Here is a 21,564-nt window from a genome sequence, read left to right as displayed (position 1 = left end):
CTCGATCCTGCTTTTAGTCCTTGGTGCTCAGCAATCAAAGTCCCATGAAGTTTGATGAGGGCAGCACCTGTCTTGATAAAGCATCCAAAGTGACTGCTTAAGAAGGAGTACTGCAGAAGGATCTAGGAGTCAGAGTGGACCACACGCTAACTATGAGTCAACAGTGTGACACTGTTGCAAAAAAAGCCAACATCATTCTGGGAAGTATTAACAAGCGTGCTGTAAGCAAGAGGAGAGAAGTAATTCTTCTGCCCTGCACTAATTCGGCCCTAGCTGGAGTATTGTGTCTAGCTCTGGGCCCCACATTTCAGGAAAGATGTGGAGAAATTGGAGAAGGTTCAGAGAACAGCAACAAGAAAGATACCAGGTCTAGAAAACACAACCAGTGAGGCAAGATGGAAAGATCTGGGTTTGTTTAGGCTGGAAAAGTGAAAACTGAGAGGGGACGTGATAGCAGTTTTCAAGCACCTAAAAGGTTGTTGCAAGTAGGCGGGAGAAAAATTATTCTTCTTAACTGATGATGATAGGACAAGAAGCAATTGCAGCAGGGGAAGTTTAGGTTGGACGTTAGGAAAAACTTCCTAACTTTCAGGGTTGTTGAACACTGGACTAAATCTCTATGGAGCTTATGGAATCTCCATCACTGGAGGATTTTCAGAGCAGGTTAGACAAACGCTTGCCAGGGGTTTAGGTAACACTTGGTCCTGCCTTGAGCACCAGCGTCTGGACTTGGGTTTATGATTCTCTCAAAGTGTGTATGTTTATAGGAAGCACTTCAACCACTATTGAAAGTGCCTCCCCCGCCTCAGAGGTAAACCCTGTCAGCCTGGTACAATCATATCCTACAGCAATGTACTGTTGCTTAAATAAAGATGGGACAAAAGACCTGGATTTCAGCTCAGAAGCATGTCTCTTTCACTAACAAACACAGGTCCAATAAAATGTGCCCCCCATCCCCCACCCTTGTCTTTCTAGTATCCTGGGATCAACGGGCTAAAACCATACTGCCAACAGCACTGATTTGAGTGGCAATTTCAGGCCTGTGGGCTGTTGGGTTTTGTGAGACTGGGATAAGGTGAACAGAACTGGGGACATAAGAAACGTTCATGCTGGCTGAGTGTTATAAAGTGGTCTCTGTGTAAATGAATGTTTAGGCACATGGAAGTCAGCTCCAGAGGAGAGGGCTGGATTCAGGGTTGTGGCTTAGTTCCCACCTGAGAGCTGGTTAAGATTTGTGAATTTTCAGAGCAAGATTTGGACAAGCTTTAGGTGAATCTTAAGTAAATGTGGAGGGGGGTGGGGAATTTATAAGTTATTTATAGAGCATCTGGACATGTTAAGAACAGCAGGCTAGGGCAGGAGGTAGGGTACTAGCCTAAAATTTTGGAGAGTTGAAGTTCAACTCCTTGCTCTGACACAGTGCATGTGACCTTGGGCATGTCACTTCACCTCTGTTTCCCATCTGTCACTGCCCTTTTGCACAAGAGTATGGTGAAGCTAAATACAGTAAAGCATGTGTGGTGCTCAGTTGTCATGGTGATGGGGATAAGTACTTGAGCTGTCACAGCACAGGTTATGGCGAAAAACCATGCAGCATTCAAAAGGGAGTGAGCGCAAAAACACACACACACAAAGTGTCCTGGTTTCAGCCAGATCCCTACACAGAGCCCTGCTGATATATTCAATATTGCACCATGTGTCTGTCCCTTAACATCCCTGCCTGAAGTGAAGGGAAGCAAACTTCTGCTCTAAAAATGAGGCATGGGGTCTTGAGACATAGAGCTGAGTGAGGGATTCAGATGAAAATGTCAGTGTACTTCAGCTGGTGGGTACCGGCATAGGCCAGACATCGAGAGTCACATGCACTGCACAGTGTAATCTAGATATAAAAATTCAGACCAGGAGGGACTTCGTATGTTGCTTATAGATAACCAGCGGTGAGGAAAAGAGAGCTGATTGGCTTGATTGGCTATCCATCACCCAAAGAGTCAAAGGTGGGACTTCCCAGCAAAGGATTCTGGGTAAGGAATCCCTTTATAAAATGCCCTGGCTTCAGGCTGCTAGTCAGAGTTGCTGAAGGAAGGTGAAGATGGAACTGCTGAAAGGTTGGTTTGTTTATATGTTTTTTATTCTAAATTCTCCAAATTGGATCTTGCTACTCCATTGGACAGCCTGGCTGTGGTAGCATACCACAGCCAGACTTTGGGTTGGGCCCAGTTCTGTTTAAGTAATAAGCACAATGCATTGTAACTGTGGCACAGAATTAGCCTATGGATCCACTGGTGAGTTTCTTGAGCTTTAAAGCCTGAAGGAACCACTGTGATTGCCCAGTCAGAACAGCCCAGGCCAGAGAATTACATCCAGTGGGCCCTACATTAAGTCTTTTTCCTGTGATGGAGCTAAAGGATGTGTTTATAGAAAAATGTCCAATCTTGAACTATAAAACATCAAATAATGTACCATCTACCACATGCCTTGGGAAGTCTTCCAATGACTACTTAGCATGGCTGTTAGAAAGCTGCACCTTATTTCTAGCCTGCATTTATCATGCTTCTGGTTCCAGTCCTTAGATTGCTTGAAGAGTTTGTCTGCTAGCACCACATGAAAGAGGTTTCTACTACCAGAAAAGCCTTCCCTATGTAGGTTCCTCTCCACAATAACTAAGTCCCCTCTGAAACCTTCATTTCTAAAATTACTGATAACTGTACCTTAAAACAAAGCAAGGAAGCTAAAAAAAAAAAAAAAAAAAAATACAGGTTGCAATGCTGAAATCTGGAACTCTGGTCTGGCAATCTCTGTGGCCCAGTGAGTCCATGGATGTTGCTGGACAGGAAAGTCTTGGCAGCCAGGAGCAGGTGCTAGCTGGAAGTCCAGTGGCCCAGGCTGGGGCTGGGCAGCCACAGCTGGGCCAGTGGCAGGAAGACTGGCCAGGGATGGGAGCTGGGGCTATGGCTGGGCAGCTGTAGCGGTGGTTGAGACCAGGAATTGGGTGGCCCATGGGGAGCCGCAGCAAGGAGGTTGCTGGCCTGCAGCGGGAAAGCTGACAGCTCCCAGCTAGGGCTGGAAGCTGGGAAGTGGCCTGGGCTGATGGCTAGGAGTGGGTCACAGCCACGAGGGCAGCCCAGGAGTGGGGGCTGGAGGTCAGCAGGGGGCATTGACTTCCCTTGGTGTGGCAAATTCCCTGGTTCAGGACCACGCCGATCCCAACAATGCTGGACCAGGGAAGTCTAACCTGTGTCTCTTGGGTTTGTCTGGGTGAGGGGCTGGGATCATCTCACATTCTGGTTGTCTGTGGATTCCCACCATGGCGAGTGAGTGCTGACTCTGTTGCACTGTGAGAGCGGATTGCTGATTTGGGGTGGGTGTTTCCTATTCAGCGTATGCAAAGATGTGACTTGGAAATTTATGCTTGATATCCAGGGGCCTAATTTGGCTTGACCCTGTTCTTTGCCTAGTCATCCCCGAGAACCAAAAGCTGGTGATCTGATCTGACATCATTTTATACCTGCTTCTGACGCAGCGGGTCTTTGCCCACAAAAGCTTATGCTCCAAAACGTGTTAGTCTATAAGGTGCCACAGGACTTATTATTGTTCTTGAAGATACAGAATAACACAGCTACCTCTCTGATACTGGTGGAAGTGAGGGTAGGAAGATGCAGGGCACTGGAGAATCAGGCCCAGGAGACAGCGATCCTGGATGTCAAAATTGATTATGATGATTTCTCATTTCTTTACAGTAGTTTTTGGAGAGGTCAAGGGAGATCCGGTCCCCATTGTGAGGGCACATCTGCATGGAGAGACAGTGCCTGCCTTCCGAAGCTTACAATCTATATGGACAACAATGGATGAGAGAAAGGGTCCTAGCCCAGACTGGTAAACAGAGGCCCAGAGATATTTAAGTGAACTGCCCAAGGTGATGCAGAGAGCTGGAACCAGAGCCAAGAACTGAGTGCAAATCTCTTGAGTCAATTCTTTAAGCAGTAGGTGCCCTGCCTCACTGGCTGTGGGCAGGAGTGACAGAAGTCCTAAGCATTGTTCCCTGTAAGCTGAGCATTTGGTGGCCACCCAGGAGTGATTCAAGTGCAGCCCAGCCAATTAGCAGAGCACCCACAGCCGCTCACCGTTTCTATGGGTGGTGCCCATCTGCACATGCCTCAGTGCACATAACAAAATTTATTCAGCACACATGGAAAAAATTAGAGGGACCTTCGGTCCTAGGACAAGTTGATACAAGTTCCTCAAGGTAGGACCATGCACCTCAGTTAGCCATTTGTAAAATGCAGCCCATGCTATGCAGGGTACATCCCTGCTCGAGGGCTGAGAAGATAAAGTAATTCATGTAATGGGTAAAGATCTTTGATAGGGTCTGTAAGTACAGAGGGCTAGACCCACTAGCTGGTGTGAATGGGCTTAGCTGTGCTGGCATCGATGGGTCAGATGCTCAGTGGGTGTAAAGAGGTGTAGCGCTTCTGGCAGTAATGGAGCATCTTTGACCCCAGCTGGGGGTCTGGCTCAGCATGTCATTACCAGCGCTTCTGGTGAAGAATCAAAGGAGCAGGGAGGAGGAGACTCATTTTTGTCTGAGATCCGTCCAGTTCAGCGACGCAGGGGGCATGTCTGTTGGGCTGGCATGAAAGGCGGGGTTGGGTGGAAGATGCCATCCTGACAAAGCTTTGCCACCCCATCTGGGGATACCCAGGGCTCTCTCCCCCTGTGGCATTAGACAGACAAGGTGCACCTGCTGGCAAGGGGCTAGGCTTTTTCGCTCACAATTCAGAGAGCAGTGAATGGACACAATGCAACCCAGCGGCTGCGTTTTCAATCCTCCACATTTCTCCTACCCGCAGTGGGCAAAGGGTGATTGTTTGGGATGAGACAGACTGTCTGTCTGTAATGCCATCTGCCAGCTTGCTGCTTGGGCCTAGGACCGTGGCAGATGTGGGCACCTGCCAGTCCGACAGCCACAGGGTGGGCCAGAGATGCCCTGGGGAAGACGAAGGGGCAGGGATGGTGCCTTGCTACCATCAACCCCTCCCATCCTGGCAACCTCTGAAAATGACTCATGCTCTCGGGAACCCTGGGCTGTGCGGCAGGTGCTGCTGGATCCCCCCTGCTGGCCTCAGTGAGATCAGGACCAAGCAACTCATTTCTCTGCACCTCACTGCCACCTGCAACACTTCCACCTTCAGAACCTCAGTATTTGGGGAGAAGGGCAGAAGTTGAGGGCCCATTATGCTAGTTTCTTACATACATAGTCACTGCTTCCTGGAACAGAACCAGGGTTCCTGCTAATTTTTTCCATCCATGTGCAGAATAAATTTTGTCAAGTGCACTGAGGCCTGTGCTGATGCACACCACCCACAGAAACACAGGCTGCTGACTGGGTGCTCTGCTGATCCACTGGGCAGCACCTGACTCTCTCCTGGGCAGCTGCTCAGGTGCTCCGCTTACAGGGAACGTTTGTATATAACCCATTGCCAGACTAATGGCCTATCTACAAGCCACTGTTGCCTGACATCTGGTCTCCGGACTGGTACCACTCTCTGAGAACTCCCTGGCAGTTTAGGGAAAGCAGCAATCATTGGTATCAAAATGGTTGTGAAACACTGTCCCAGACCGCCTTGCTATTACTTAAACCTCAGCTGCAATGGAGTGCTTCAATCATCCTGATGGAATTTCTAACATACTTTATTCTAATCTTTCAACTGGTCTCCCTTAGCTCTGACCTGATGAGGGACCAGTTATCCCAGTGGAATTGTTGGCTCCATTCCAAAACCTAGTTGCCAATGGGAACCAGAATTGCTCACACACAAACATGCGCCTGCTCTGTTTATTTTTGTTGAGCTTGTCTCCTGGCATTTATCACGGCAAAGTGACATTTTTCTATTCATGAACTGCAGCCTGTCTCGGTGATTATAATTGTCACTAATTTCTCTCTCTTGCAATCAGGTGTGCAATGGCTTACCTTGGCAAAAAATGAAGAGACCACTGTCATTTCGGCTGGCTATGATGTGTGTTTGGAGGTTATCAGGGATGAATTAGTAATGGCCCGGGGCCTTTTACCTCTGGGTCCTTTGAAGAGCTGAGTGAAACTTCATGGGTGAAACTGCTTACTCCCCACCCACACTGAAAAGTGCAGATTTTTGTTTGATCAAAATACTTTTGTACCACTCCCCTCTCCCAGAAGACCTCAAACTTTTCAAAATATTGTCAAAACAAAACATTTCCCTTTTTTATTTGCTATGACTTTTCATTGTGAGTTGTTTTGCTTGATATTATTTTTAAAGAGCTTAAAAATGATATAACAAATTGTTTGTGGACTGAACAAAACATTTCATTTGGCTGGACATTAATTTTCGTTTTTCATTTGGTTTGCTGAAACCTTTAGGAAAAAATTCATTTTGGATCAACCTGAAATGGTTTCTTTTTTAACGTTTGTTTGACCGTGAGGCACTCCTGAGAATCTCAGACCCAGGATTGCATGAATGATGGAGGGTTGCAAAGATAGGGAAATGCCCAAGATGGGATGAATACATCCCTCATGCATTCTTGCAGCTGGGTGTAGGCATAATCAATGCTATGTTGACCTCCCTTCCTCCTTGTGAGAATGAGGAGTACCAGGGCTGACTGCAGAGCCCCAATGGTTCAATTTAGAACCTCCCCACTAGGTGCACTAACCTGAATTCCAGAAGATCTATCCTGACGAGTCGATCTTCCGGTAAGTAAAGATGTACTCTGAGCTTCCTCCCAGAACATTTATCTCAAGCCATTCACTGACCTGTTTTGTCAGTGATAGGCTAATGAGAGCTACAGGCTTTCACAGAGCCCAGAGAGCTGCTTATCCGTTGGCTCAGTGATGGCCTGCTGCATTATCAAGGTACTTGACTTATTACTATGGCTGAACTGTCTAGGCCTGTGTGAGCCTTCCAGGGAAGTGGTATGGGGTGAAGAGGGGTAAAACTCAGATTTCTGGGGAGGGGTGGCTGGCTGATGCGTCCTCATTGCAACATACCCTTCTCGGTGGTTTCCCACTTACTCTGAAGCCCCCTTAATGAAGGCACTAGCAGACCTTTGCTCAAATTAGAAGGTGGCATGTTGACAATTGAACATGGAAAAGACTTCTCCTTGCTAGGCCTGGTTGGGCTGTGGAACTCACCAATGCTGGATGCCCCGAGGTCCTGAATTTAGCAAAATCCAAAGGAATTTGAGTGTGACATGGGCAGCGTGAATATCCAAAGCTGTTCTTGCTACTGACTTTTGGAAGGGAGATCAAACATCTTGCTTCATGATTGAACAAACTCTCTGGGTGCTAAAGATTAGTCTGCTAGTGGGGGGTGGGGGATTTCTCCTTTGTAGTATGTGCTGTGAACCACTGCTGGAGAGGGTAGAATCATAGAATACTAGAACTGGAAGGGACCTGGAGAAGTCATTGGGTCCAGTCCCCTGCGCTCAGGAGCAAGCACCACCTAGACCATGCTTGACGGGTGTTGGTCTATCCAGCTCTGAAACATCCCAGCCACCCAAGGATGCTGAACTAGATGAATTTGGGTCTGATCTGCTTTGGCCAGGCCTTTGCTTACATTTGCCCTGGTAGTGGCTAGGGGTGCGTGAGGGTCTGGGAGCTGCAAGGTGCAGGAAGTCAGTGTAAGCTCAGACAGGACCATCATGGTCGAGGCTGCAAAGTGGGTATAATTTACATGCACAGCACAGAATGGGGAAGCGGCTGGTGCCCTTATCACTCGACCAGCCTCCCTCTGGGCTGGGCTCCAGGTCTTGTGCTGCCTTCCCAGTTGCTGAAAGAGGCGCTGTCCAAGGTATCATGAGAAATACAGGCTGTGATCTGCAGCCTCTTGCCGTCATCAGGTGCTCTTATGTTTGCCTTCTTTGAGCTTTGGACTGGGCCTGCCAAGTGCTGCAATGGAAGGATGGGAGCCCAGCGGGGATGTGTGTGATTGTGTGTCTGTCTGACTTTTCCCATGCCACCCTTCCAACTGCATCACTGCTGAGTGCAGTGACTGTTGCTCTGTGCAGTGATGGTGGGGAGGGCTCAATTCTCAGCTTGTCTGTCTCGTGCAGGCACCCACAAGACTACAAAGCACAAGCAGCTCATCACCACCCTGATCTAGTTCTGTACTTGCTTTGCATGGCTGTGAGCATCTGCATGGGGCTGTGATTGTGTCAGGGCAAAGGGAATGCAAAAGCCAGCCAAGTCAGCATTGCAGGGCAGGGGTTCTCCTTCCTTTCTGCCACATCCCTCCACCCCAAGAACCCTTGGTGCCAGCAGAGCTGTGTGAATCAATCCCTGCCTGCTGTACAAGGGGAATAAACTACAATGCTACTGCCCTGAGTCTCCTGTACACTAAGTGCACTTGAGTGTAAAGGGGTAGAACATAGGAACAGCCACACTGGGTCAGACCAAAGATCCACCTGACCCAGGATCCTGTCTTCCAACAGTGGCCAATGTAAGGTGCCCCAGAGGGAGTGAAAACAGCAGCAAATCCTCAAGTGATTCCCCCTTGCCCGTGTTGCCAATTCCCAGACTCTGACAAACCCTCCCTGCCCATCCTGGCTAGTCAGTATTGAAGGACCTGTCCTCCATGAATTTATCTAGTTCTTTTTGAACCCTGATAAAGTCCTGGTCTTCCCAACATCACCTGGTGAGGAGTTCCACAGGTTGACTGTGTGGTCGTTGAAGGAAAAACTACCTTTTTTTTTTTTTTTTTTTTTTTTTTTTTTAAATGTGCTACCTGTTAATTTCATGTGGTGGCCCCAAGTTCTTAGGTTACAAGATGAAATAAAATAACTTCCTCATTCACTGTCTTCGTACTTGTCATGATTTTATAGACCTTCATCATATCCCCCCGAGGGTATGTCTGTGCCTATGGGGGTGTTGGACATGCTGCAATATCGATTTTTTGCCACATGTGTGAAGATGCATCAAAATTGGTCTTTCTGGGCTCGGCCATCTGTCCTGGTACTCGCTGAAAGCCCAAAGAGACCCAATCTAAACTAGGAACAAAGTTGATCTTGATATGTTGATTCTAGCTATGCCAATGGTGTAGCTAGATTTGCGTATCTGGGATTGACTTTGTCCTCTAATGTAGATCAGGTCTGAGACTCCTGTTTTCGAAACTGAAAAGTCCCAATTTTTTTTTAATCTCACTTCCTTTGGCACTTGTCCAACCCCCTGCTCATTTTTATTGCCCTTTTCTGAACCTTTTCTAATGCCAAGATATCTCTCTTGGGATGGGGCGACCAAAGCGAGACACGGTAGTCAAGATGTGGGCGTACCATGGATTTATATGGAGATATAAAATACTCTGTCTTATTTTCTATTCCTTCTTTTAATGATTCCAAACATTCTGTTTGCTGTTTTGACTGCTGCTGCACACTCAGTGGATGTTTTCAGAGAATTATCCACAGTGACTCCAAGATCTCTCGAGTGGTTATGGCTAAATTAGTCCCCATCATTTTGTAGGTATAGTTGTGAAGTAATACACATTGAAAAGAATAATCCCATTTATCAAGATGAAAATTCATTTGCCATTTTGTTGCCTAATCATCCAGTTTTGCAAGATCTGCTTTGTTCCTGGCTATCTTGAGCAGTTTCATATCATCAGCAAATTTTGCTGTGTTTATCCCTTTGGCCAGATCATTTTATAAATAGGTTGAATAGGATTGGTCCCAGTATGGATCATTTGACAGCACTCCGGTAGTGTGGCTGCACAGGACCATGGTATAAATGAGAATTCAGACCAAGCTGAAAGGCCATGAAATAGCCAGGCCCTGGCCTTTACCCTGGATTTACATTGACATCAGTGAGTAGAATTTAGTCTTCAGATTATTAAGGGAAAAAAAAAAAATGGGTTGCAAAAACTTCCCTAAGTTTGCAAATGGGCATTACCCAGAAAAACCCCTGCCAGTAAAACAAAGCCATCAATTGTTCGGTCAGCTAAAATTACCAGTGCTTCCAATAAAATACATATAAGCACTAAAATAAAATTTGCATTGCCATAATGCTTTATTAAGCCCATTAGAAGATTAAAAGAATCAACCTGTTTGTTCTCATTGGCATTGTGAGGGAATCTGCATTTCTTTCCCTCCCTCTAACTCTGCAGCTTCTTTCGCAAGAGTCATTTTCTCAAGGAAAGGCCCGAGAAAGAAGAGTGTGTGTGGATGTTTTAAATCAAAGCACTTGACTTTGGCGCATGTTTGTCTGCGTGAGAGTGCAGCAGGCGAGTGAGTAGAATGGAGGAGAAAAGATTTGTCTGCTCCCATTTCAGCTAAAATGGTTAATTAAGACAATAGTGGCTATGAAACAATTGGGGCCTGGGGGATGAATGGGTGTCTAGACTCTATAGTTCAACTGCATGTTCTGTCGGAATTTTAACTTGGTTCGTCTGGCCCCCCTCCCCTCACCGTGCCCCTTAGCCTGCGTCCATAAGTTCCTTTTCTCTTTGTTTGTTTTGTTTTTTATTTTGGGGAGGGGCGTCCTGAAACAATCAATCTTTTGAGAGATCCCAGCTGGGCTGACAGCTCTGCTTGTCTGAGGCCTTGCGTTCGCCGAAAAGCCACCTTCCCAGAGCCTAGCGCAGGGATCGTAAAAAGAGCTGTTATTGTGAAGTGTGTTCTCTCCCAGGGGTAAAGACCTGATTCTCACTCACCCCCGAGGCCCTGTTTGGGCAGTGGGAAGGAACACCAGCCTGCGGCAAAGGTGCCTCGGGATGAATGAGAATCAGGCCTGGGTATTTTTTCTTGGCCGCGGAGGAAATTGGATCTGGAATTGTTAGCGCTGAAGCAGATCTGTAGGAATGTATTAGGGATGTTGCCCTCGAACCAGCTAAGCTTCGCCTTAAACTGATGAGGCTTACGGGTTACCAATGGGGTCTGGAGCAGCCCCGTGACCTGCCATGCACAGGGGGTTGCTCCAGCCCCATGTGGCCTGTGGTGCCTGGGGGGACACTCCATCCTGGCGAGACCAGCCCCCTTCTGCAGCGGGCATGGCCTGGTAACGCCATAGGCAGGGGCACTCCAGCCTGGCCAGAGCAGCCCTCACCCACAGCAGTGGGGGACACCCTCCAGAAAATTGGTTAACTGGCTAAATTTAATGTTTAATCAGTTAATTAAATGGGAGTTTGCATCTCTAGAGTGTATAGGGTTGGTTCTCATTGATCCCAAGGGCTGTAACTGCCAATGTAGTTGTGTCTAATGCCTGGAGTGGTGATATGCCTAGATCCTGCATGTACCTTTGAATCTTTTCCATCCATGGGTGGAATAAATTTTTTACACGTACCCAGGCGTGAGTGGGTATGCACCACCGGTAGGAACACACAACCTAGCTGTGGGCGCTCTGCTTAAGCAGCTGGGCAGCATCTGAATTTCTTCTGAGCAGCTGCACCAGTGCATTGCTTACAGGGAACGCGGCTTGTCCCCGGTCTAGCAGCATAGCGAGGTGCAGCTAACGAAGCTCTGCCTACCCCAATACCTACTCCCACCTCCCATGCAGGGCTACAATTACGGCCTTGAAAAGGTGTTTGACCCGGGGAGAGCTACTTCTGTATGGGAAGGGGAATGAGCTGTTCTGGGCTAGTCAGGCCAACAGTCCCTGGGGCAAAGTGGGAGGGGGCCCAAGCTCTGTGCCCCCAGAAGGGGCAGGGCCCAAGGGTGGAAGGGGGTTAGGGCAGTCAGTCATTGCTTCTCAAATCATGGCTCTTGGGGGGTAGGGGCAGAGAGCCACACAGAGCAGTACCACTGCAGCCTTTCAAAGGGGCCATGGTAACTGTCCCTGTCCCTCCCACTGTCGCAAGGCCTGCCCTGGGATAAGATACCTTTCATCTGTCTCACTGCAGCTACCTACAGTCTGTGCCAGTGCAACTGTATCTGTTTAAAAAATCGCATCCCCACCCAAAAGGTTGCCCTGGTCAGAGCTATGCATGTGGCCCAGCCCCGACTACCTCTGGAAGGTCTTGGCAGTCACTCGATAATGACTAGGACATCTTCATGTCACACTCCTATGTGAGTCCATTGCTGGCTGACCAGCCCGATTGCTGGAGCTGCAGATCTGGTCACAGAAGGGGCAGGTGTTGGTAGCTGTTGGAGGGGCGTGGGCAGTTTTTGATGCTCTTTTCGTCTTCTCCGTCTCTCCTCATCTGCACTGTGGCCACCAATACCGTTGAGCACCCACACAACAGAGGCCCAATCAGCCTTCAGGAAACTAGATTATTAGCCCCCGGCAGAGAAGAGTGGCCAAGATGAACCATTGCTCAGGGCCTCAACTTGTCGTGTTCCATGTGCCCCATTTCATGCAAGATGTGAACAAACGGGAACAGTTCAGAGGAGAACAACAAAAATGATTAAAGGTCTCAAACATGCGGTGTGAGAGATGATTGACAGGATTAGGTTTGTTTTAGTTTGGAAAGGGGAAGACTGAGAGGGGACACAACAGCTTTTATGTGCCTAAAATGTGAGGAGGAGGAGGGAGAAAAATATTCTCCTTCCTATCTGTAGATAGGACAAGAAGCAGTGGGCTTCCATTGCAGCAAATTTTAGGGTGGGCGTTAGGAAAAACTTGCCAACTGTCAGGGTGGTTAAGCACTGGAATAAATTGCCTAGAAAGATTGTGGAATCTCCATCACTGCAGATATTTAAGAGAAGGTTAGAAAAACAATGGTGGGCGTGATCTAGATGGTGCTTGGTCCTGTCGTGCTGGCTGGGGATTGGACCTGAGGGCCTCTCAAGATCCCTTCCAGTCTTAGTACTCTATGATTTGCTGATTCCCTCCAATGGCAGGGAAATTACTAGGATACACAGTATCAGAGGGGTAGCCATGTTATTCTGGATCTGTAACAGCAACGAAGGGTCCTGTGGCACCTTATAGACTAACAAAAAAGTTTTGAGCATGAGCTTTCGTGAGCACAGACCACTTCATCAGATGCATCTGATGAAGTGAGTCTGTGCTCACGAAAGCTCATGCTCAAAACTTTTTTGTTAGTCTATAAGGTGCCACAGGACCCTTCGTTGCTGTTAGGACACACAGGTAATCCTGGTAAGAAAACTGCACCCACATGCTGCAGAGGAAAGCAAACCCTAGAGGATCACTGTCCATCTGACCTGGGGAAAATTCTTTCTGGTCAAAAAAGCAAGCAGAACATTAGGAATCATTAAGAGTCTCCATCTTATTGTCTCCAGATAAATCCCTGGTACGCCTACATCCTGACTACTGCCTGCAGATGCAGTCACCTCATCTCAAAAAAGAGATCTTGGCATTGGAAAAGGTTCAGAAAAGGGCACCAAAAATGATGAGGGATTTGGAATGGGTGCCACATGAGGAGAGATGAAGAAATCTGGGACTTCTCATCTTAGAAAAGAGGTGACTGGAGTGGGGTATATGATAGAGGTCTATAAATCATGACTGGAGTGCAAAAAGTGAATAAAGATTTGTTTACTTCTTCCCATAACACGAGAACTAGGGGGTCACCAAATGAAATTAATAGGGAGCAGGTTTCGAACAGAGGAAGTATTTCTGCATGCAACACATGAACAACTGGTGGAACTCCCTTGCCAGAGAATGTTGTGAAGTCCAGAGTTAAATAAATTCCTGTAGACTGGATCCAGCCAGGCGGGGCAGAGATAGTGTCAACAGCCTCTGTTTTCAGAAGCTGGGAATGGTGACTGAGGATGGATCACCTGCTGAGTCCTTGTTCTGTTTATTCCCTGCAGGGCACCTGGCACTGGCTGCTGTCAGAACACCAGATCCTGGGCTAGATGGACCTTTGATCCAACCCCATCTGGCTGTTCACATGTTTGATTGCCATGTGCAGCAAAGAATCAGACCCTGAGCCTGTGAATAAAAACTACTCAGCCAAGCACTGAAAGAGAGAGAGGGGATGGCTATTAAGTTACGGACATTTTCATGAGATCTGAGATACTGACTAATGTTCTTGAGGTTAGCCACCTGATGGGGTGAGGGCATTGCTGCTGTTCTGACAAGGGGCCACTGACTCCCAGCAAAGTCTCAGTTACATGCCTCTGGAGTCCAGAACAACTCTGAATCTGCCTTCCTGCATCTCACGCTCCAGAGGACTTTCCCCAGTAATTCCTGGCTCAGGCACCTGACTTCTGGGCATGCCCCTGAAAGCAACTTGCCTGAAATCATGGAGGAAACCAAGGTGAGAGCTATAGAACAGACTCCCCACCTCCTGTCTTCCAGCACTGCTGTGCCTAAAACTGTAAGTCCATCCTTTTAGAAAGGAGTGTCTACACCACAGAAAGAGGATGCTCTTAACACGCCATGGCAGCTTGGCTACAACGTGAGCTCAGTCCCAGGCTGCCCTTCAAGTTGCTGCCTGCATTTAAAACAGAGAGGGTGGCGAGAGCCAAGGACGAGCAGGAGGTGGACTAGCTGCGGAACAGGCAGGGACCCAGCCCCGTGTTCTAAATAGGAGCTAGATTATTCCAGCTGCATACATGCAAATGAGGTCTGTCTGTAGACAAGAGAGACAAAAGGTCATTAACTTCCCATGTAGAGCCCCAGCCCAGCTCCTAATTTCCCATCCTTCTGCCCAGCCTTTGAGTTTCATGTGTAAGGTTAAGAGACCTCACAGCAGCCTTGATAGGTGCTGAAATACTGGAGGTGTCCTGAAAAGCTAGACAGACAGATGGCTGGGTGTAGATGGGCATGTGTTGAGAAGAATGGGTGTGTATGGGAATTGGTAGCTGTGAATGTAACAAGTTTAGTTAATCTTTATGAGCTCTAATTAAAAATACAGCTCACAGGCCATGGTCTCTCTAATTTTTTTCCATCCATATGCAGAATGTATTTTGTTATGTGCACCAAGGCATATGCCAATGTGCACCACCAGTAGAAACACACGCTGCAGGCTCTGAGCGCTTTGCTAGTCAGGAGGTTGGCATTTGACTCTTCCCTGGGTGGCTGCCCAAGTGCTCAGCTTACAGGGAATGCTGATCAGATCAGATCCTGACTCACTTCAGGTGTGTTTTCACAGCCCTGTAAACCAGATTCTGAAGGTGCCAGCATTGCAGGCTTGATGTTCCCACATACACACTTGAGAGTCTATGCTTCATTGGAAACCTGGATTTTCAATAGCTGTCCAAGTTTCACAGCCCTGCTAACATGTCTGTATTGCTCTGGGATGTTTGCAAAATCCATGTTGTTGGTGCTCACCATTTTATCAGCTTCCAGGAAATTGTCTCGCTTAAAGTCCCGTCTCCTGGAGTCGGGAGCTGACACGAGGATCTGAGTTTTCATTTTTTAAACGAAGACATTTCTAGCTCCAGCAGCTGCAGAGAGAATCCAGAAACTGTGATCCCCTCTCCCCTCCCCTAGTGCACATGCAGAGTTCCAGAAGGCAAAAGAAAAGAACCCAACTTCTATTTTCTATAAAGAAGCAACTCGCAAGATGGGTCCAAAAAGACCTCATGGTCTTTTGAATGTTTGGAGTTGGTGATTCTGCAAATCCCACGTCAAGGTTAGGATTTAAGATTCTGAATAACTTCCTCATAGTGTGTGAGTATTTGGGGGGGTAAGAGGGATGTTAGTTCTAAAAGTCTTTCCCAGAGCCTTGCTCAAGAGGTCCTTGCTGTAGCCTAGTACCTCGTGGACAGGGACCTGGGCTGGGATACTGGACTTCTCTTTGCAGTTCTGCAGGTGACCCTGGGCAAATCATTTCCGCTATCTGTGCCTCTGTTTCCCCATCAATGAGACACATCTATACTTGCCTGTGGATTGGTGCTCCAGAGATCGATCTTCTGGCATTCAATTTAGTGGGTCTGGTAGAGACACTCTAAATCAAATGGCAAGAGTGCTTCTGTTGACTTTGGTGCTTCTCAAAGTCATGAGGGGTACAGTGGGGACAGCACCAAAGTTCAAATCAAGTTATGTTGACTGAAGTGATGCAATTAATGTGGCTGGAGCTGCGTATTTTAATTTGCACTTATCTCCGAGTGGAGACCTGGCCTAAGATGGGTAGAGCTGGTCAGGAATTTTTGACAAGAATATTGTTTTGGTTGGATGCAACACAGGGGTGTGTGTGAGGACTTAATTCCACCTTGTTAGGTTGTATCTGTTTCCTACTGTTCTGCAGTAACCCAAAGTGGGTGCCTCAGTTTCCCTAGGGACAGCATCAGTGCATAGTGTTGAGGGGAGTTTCAGTCTGACTTCTGACATGTACATAATGGCCCACCCTGGCCTTTGTAACCTAGGCAGCCAGGTGACACCTTTCTTCTCTGGGAATCAGCACAAAGGAGGGAGGGGCCTGGCTGATATGAATTGGAACTGGGTAGTTGTTTGGGGCGGGAAGAGTCCTGTCTCGCTGGGGAGGGAGGAAAGAGGGCCAGGGCTCCAGCTTTGGGAACCCCTCTGGGCCCCCTCTCCCTAAGATGGATTTTGCTGACAACTTCGAGTTTCTGTGCTGACAAGTCTGGTTCTACGCAGGGTCCTTGTGGACTAATAAACCCTTCTGTTCTCCCTGCTGAATGAGATTCCCATCTGACTGCGGATGGGGTGCAGGGCCTGGGGACCCCCCACGCTCCATGACACTGGAAAAGGCCAGTTTGTCCTGCCAGCAGAGTGGTCCTCTGAGTACCCACCGGAGACGTAGAAGGGTCCAGTTAGAGTCAAAGCTCTATTTGATTTCTGGAACAGGGTCTTGGCCTGCACTTCACGGATCCCAGAAAGGTTCCTGAGCCTCTTGGCTGTTCTGGATTAGGTCTCTCATGTTGTCATCACAATGGTGAGTCTCCTTTTCATTCTGCCTTAGCACACAAGCAGATGGAGAAACTTTGGTGTTTACCGCTCCCCTCCCCACCCCCACCCTGAAACAAAACTCTTTTTCTCTCCAGCCCTAAGCATGGCCGTGATACCAACCCAACTTGAGCCAAGCTGGTGGAAAATGCTAGGTGGCCACTGTGAGGTTTCTATTTCTAGTGATGTGTGGTTGAAGTGAGGGATGTTTTGGGGGCCGTACCCTTGTTAACATCTGCCTTGCCTGCATGCTGCGAAAGCATCCTGGATCCTTGGAGGTGGGGAAGTGACGTCTGCAGAAGCCTCCTGGCTTCGATCTCACACAATCCAACCTGCCTGCAGCTCTCCACCCCTCTGCAGCCTAGCACATGGAGACATGCTTCATGTGAGGAGCGTTGGCTGAGGTTGTCATGGAAACACATGGGTGGGCCTTTAAGGTCTTCGGAGATGGTGTGCCAAAAAAGAAAATCCAAGAGCAAAGCAAGATGGGTCAGAAAACCCATTCTGCTGCTGCTGTTTTTTAATGTGAAAGTGATCAGATGCCCTCTGCCACCAATCTCTGCAAGCTGCCACCTTGCACTGACATGCAGCAAATGGGCTTTGTGGGTCAGCGGTGCTCTCTGACTGATGTTAAAATTGCAGCTTCCTGAATCATCACAGATAAGGTTTGCTGAAGACCTATCTGGCTGGGTCCAGGTGGATGGGGTCTGGAAGGGAAGCTCAGGTACAGGGGCCAGGGAGGATAGCCAGGAGAGCAGTGTTCCCTGTGAGCTGAGCACTTGGGCGGCCACCCACGAGAGATTCAGGTGCCGCCCATCTGATTAGCAGAGCTCCCACAGCCAGCAGCCTGTGTTTTTGTTTGTGGTGCACATCCTCGCATGCCTTGGTGCACATAACAAACTTTATTCTGCCCATGGATGGAAAAAATTAGAAGGAACACTGGGGGGAAGGGGTGTTAGTTAATGCCAGCTCTGTATGGGGTTTTGTCAATCTGCTCTGAGGACTAGCCTGTTTAACAGGCAAGATTTTGCCTGGGTTTCCCATGACTTGCTGTGATACTGAAAGACGAGCTGGGCAAGTGAAATAAAGGGCAATATTTTTACTCTGCACCTGACGGGGGTGGCTTAGAGCAGACCCCATCGAGGCCTTGGGAGAGCAATGGTGGAAGTGCAATTTTAACATCAGTCAGAGAACTCCGCTGACCCACACAAGTTAGTTATTAATTAGAATCTCTGTCTCTTTTTTTTTTTTTCCATTTAGACTGGAAGTGTGGCAATATGTGCTCGAGACAGATTCTCTTTATTCAGGGACCACTTCCAGCTGCTGCAGCGTAACAGGGGCTGCAGAAGACTCTCCCAGATTTCTTGTCTCTGAAGTAAATCCAGAAAAGGTAAAACTCCCAATGCCCCATGGACAGGATCGGTGTTTATCATAGAAGTGTAGGGCTAAAAGAAACCTCAGAAGGTGGTCTAGCTTGCTCCTCTGCCTACTGCACACTGAGGCAGGGTCACGTATTCCTAGAGCTCAATGTTCCCTCTAATTTTTTTCCATCCCAGGCGGAATAAATTTTATGTGCACCACCCACAGAAATGCTCTTGCAGCATGGACGCTCTATGCTACTTAACAAAGTGGAAATAAGTTATTCCAGGAAAATCCCTGCAGTGTAGACATAGCACCAGGCTCTTCATACAGCTTCACTGGCCTCCCAGGGTTCTTCTAGAGTAGCTACAGGGCCATCCGTTTTTGTTTTGCTGAAGGCCAAGTGGACCATTGTCAATCAGAGGGGCAGAGGAGAAGGGGAGGGACCCTTTGACCTTGGACCTCAAAGCTAGATAGTGGGTTTTTTCCCCTCCATAATTAGTGCATTTGCGCCGAAAAGGGGCTGGAAAAGCATTTGTTAAATAAATAAAAATACCAATTTCAAGTGATATCTCACTCTCTTTGGTGCCTTATTTTGTTTTCATATGTTGGACTTTTTCATTTTTATTAGGGTGAGGGGCCATTAGGAAGCTCCATAACCAAACGCGGGCTGATTCCAGAGCGGATGGAACAGCGGAGGGTGAATAACGAAGCCAAGGGGGCCGAGCTGTGGGTTATTCACCTACAAGAGGCAGAAAAGTGGATTAAACAGATTAGGCCAAATCCCCGGGGGGGAAGGGAAGCAAACACCTCTCTTAGATCTTGAGGTCCATAGGGTTTTGTCTCCCAGAAAGAGGAGGTGAAACTTACGTAGGCGTTTAAATCAGTTTAGCCCCTTGACGAGCAAGTGGGCTGGGGAAAGGCCCAGAGACTGACAGGCAAGACTCTCCTCCTGGATTGAGAGTTTATTCACGCACTAATCAAAGTGACATGATGGCGGGGGGTTACAGACTAAAGCCATTCACTCCCTGAGCCGGAGAGGGCAGGAGGTCAGCCAGGTTCACAAGAATTGAGGCCTTTGTTATGCAAATCAGGGGAGGCCAGACCAGACTGAGCAGTAGAGGCTGGCTCTGCCATCCCCACCCCAGAATAGTAATAAATAAATAAGTAGCTGGTTGAAACTGGCAAGTATTTTCTGCAAACCCTGGAAAAGTTTTTTTTTTTTTTTTTTTTTTTTTTAATTTTATCATCCTGCACCCTAGCACCATAGGACCCTGGTCTGCACTTCAAGCTCAGATGTGCTAAGGTGACAATTTTTCATGTAATTCAGGGGTGAGCAAACTCTTGAGGTTGGGGCCCTGCTTTTCGTCCCTTCAATTAGCAGCTCCCTGCTCCTAACCTGTCTAATATGATCCAAACTGATGGAAATTTCAGTTATGTTTATGTGAAAAAAATACCCTTTCAGTGTGTGTAAGAAAATCAGCAAGCCCCCTTAGGAAACTTTCAAGGTCCCCCCCCCCCCAATTTTGTGCACCTCTGATATAATTGATCAGTTTCTCAGTGACATGTAAAAGAAATCAGTCTGATTTCTGGCCACCTTTCCCTGTTGGCGCTCCACACTTTCCAGTGGAAAAACAACTTGTCGGAACATGACAGAAGTTATCAACAGACTTACAGGGATCTTGTTTTGCCAGACATGGTTTGATTATTAATTGCCTAATAATGGGAAAGCCCCCACCTCCCCGCCCCTCCAGCAAACTTTTTACTAGTAGGACAAGTTAAACAAATGCAAAGGATTTGTTTTATACCGTCTCTGAGTTGTGAGCTGAAAAGTTGAGGCTGGGGAGAGTGTGGCTGTGACGTGCATGGATATGCTACAACTAAGGGGGTGGTCTCTGAAGATAGATGGATGAACAGATAGGTAGATGGAGGCCATGGATAGACAGACTCTGTCACAGGTGCTGAAACTGAAGTGAATTTCATCGTCTGCAGGGTTTATAGTTTGGTTCAATGGCTCTGAGCATCCCCACTATGGGAATTATTCCAGCATCTTTGGGCATGGTGTGTCACAGGCTTGTTGCTTCCAGTGTGCCCAAGAGGGGTTCTGCACCCGCCCTGCCTCAGATTCCAGGTAAATAATCCCCAAAGCCTTGCTCCTTGCTAATAACACTCTAGCTGTGGGGCTGGGTTAATAACAAAGGGTCCAAAACCACCTCTGAGCCCCAAAGTAAAGGCCATTGCCATACCCCCAAAGTTCACATACATCTTGGAAGCCTTTTGTCAGGGCGTATCTATACCACTGGGAAGAGTGACCTGGTTAGGCTCGATCTTCTGGAGTTTGATTTCCCACCCCTGGTGGAGACATGCAAAATTGAACTCTCTGGGGTTGGCAGTCAATTCCTGTACTCCTCGATATCAGCAGGAGTAAGGGAGGTCGATGGGGAGAGTTTTTAAGCAGCCAGGTAAGTCAATGGCAGATAAGTCAACTCTAGCTACGCAACAGCCATAACTAGAACTGTGTCTCTACAACTGACTTAACTCCCTAGTGTAGACTGTCGGGGTTTTTCATCCAGCAGCTGCCCCCAGGGCTGCTAACCTAGAGTTCTTCTTTCCGATCTCCTCAAAGAGAATCCCAAACATTGCGGCTCAGTGGCCAATAGGCCACCCTCTCATCTACTCTCCTGACCTCTCGGGGTCTCCTGGAGGATGCTTCTTGTCATTTGCAATGTCCTCCAGGCCTATGGAGTTTCTCCCGTGCCTTCCCCAATTTATCCCAGGGGCCTGATTTAATCATATGGCTCATCTTTTTGAGGCCCCTTTTCCATGAAAGGGCCACCCACCCAATGAGAGACTAGCTGCTGGGGAGGGAGGAATACCACAGATGAATGGATACTACAGATGGTTATTACTGAGGGGTCAGTGGGTACTGTAGATGGCCATTGCAGAACAAGAAGCTGCAGTGGAGCAATATGTTGGCCCATCTCTGTAAGGCCTAAGAGGTATGAGACTAGCTCATCTCTGCTTAACCAGCCTTACCTGTGCTGTAGTTAATTGCATGCCAGCCTGAGTGGATGAGTGGTGTTAGTATGGTGATCCTCTCTCCCTCCCACCCGCCTGCCACTGAGATTTCTAATATAAAAGCGGCAGAGAACATAGTCTGCAGCTGGTTGTGGAGATGAGAATCTTAGATGGGGTTGTGTCTCTCTCCGGAGGGGCCAGGTTTGTAGGACTGGCTCTGCAGCAGCAGTATAACCAAGCAGGGGTCCTTCTCCAGCACTGGCTCCAGCCTTTTCAGGCCCATACACAGCAGGGTGGGGTGAAGAGTGCAACTCCCCTCTCCATGTCCAGTTTCTCTCCCTTCCTCCTGCTGTGCTGTGTGTGTGTGGGGGGGGGAGCCTGCAGGGCATGATGGGGAAACCCAAGGTACCCTGGGAGCTGTAGTT

This window comes from Carettochelys insculpta, chromosome 30, assembly GCF_033958435.1.
Source record: "Carettochelys insculpta isolate YL-2023 chromosome 30, ASM3395843v1, whole genome shotgun sequence".
NCBI classification, from domain to species: Eukaryota; Metazoa; Chordata; order Testudines; family Carettochelyidae; genus Carettochelys; species Carettochelys insculpta.
The sequence above is the reverse complement of the archived record's forward strand: the minus strand, read 5'-3'. Positions refer to the sequence as shown.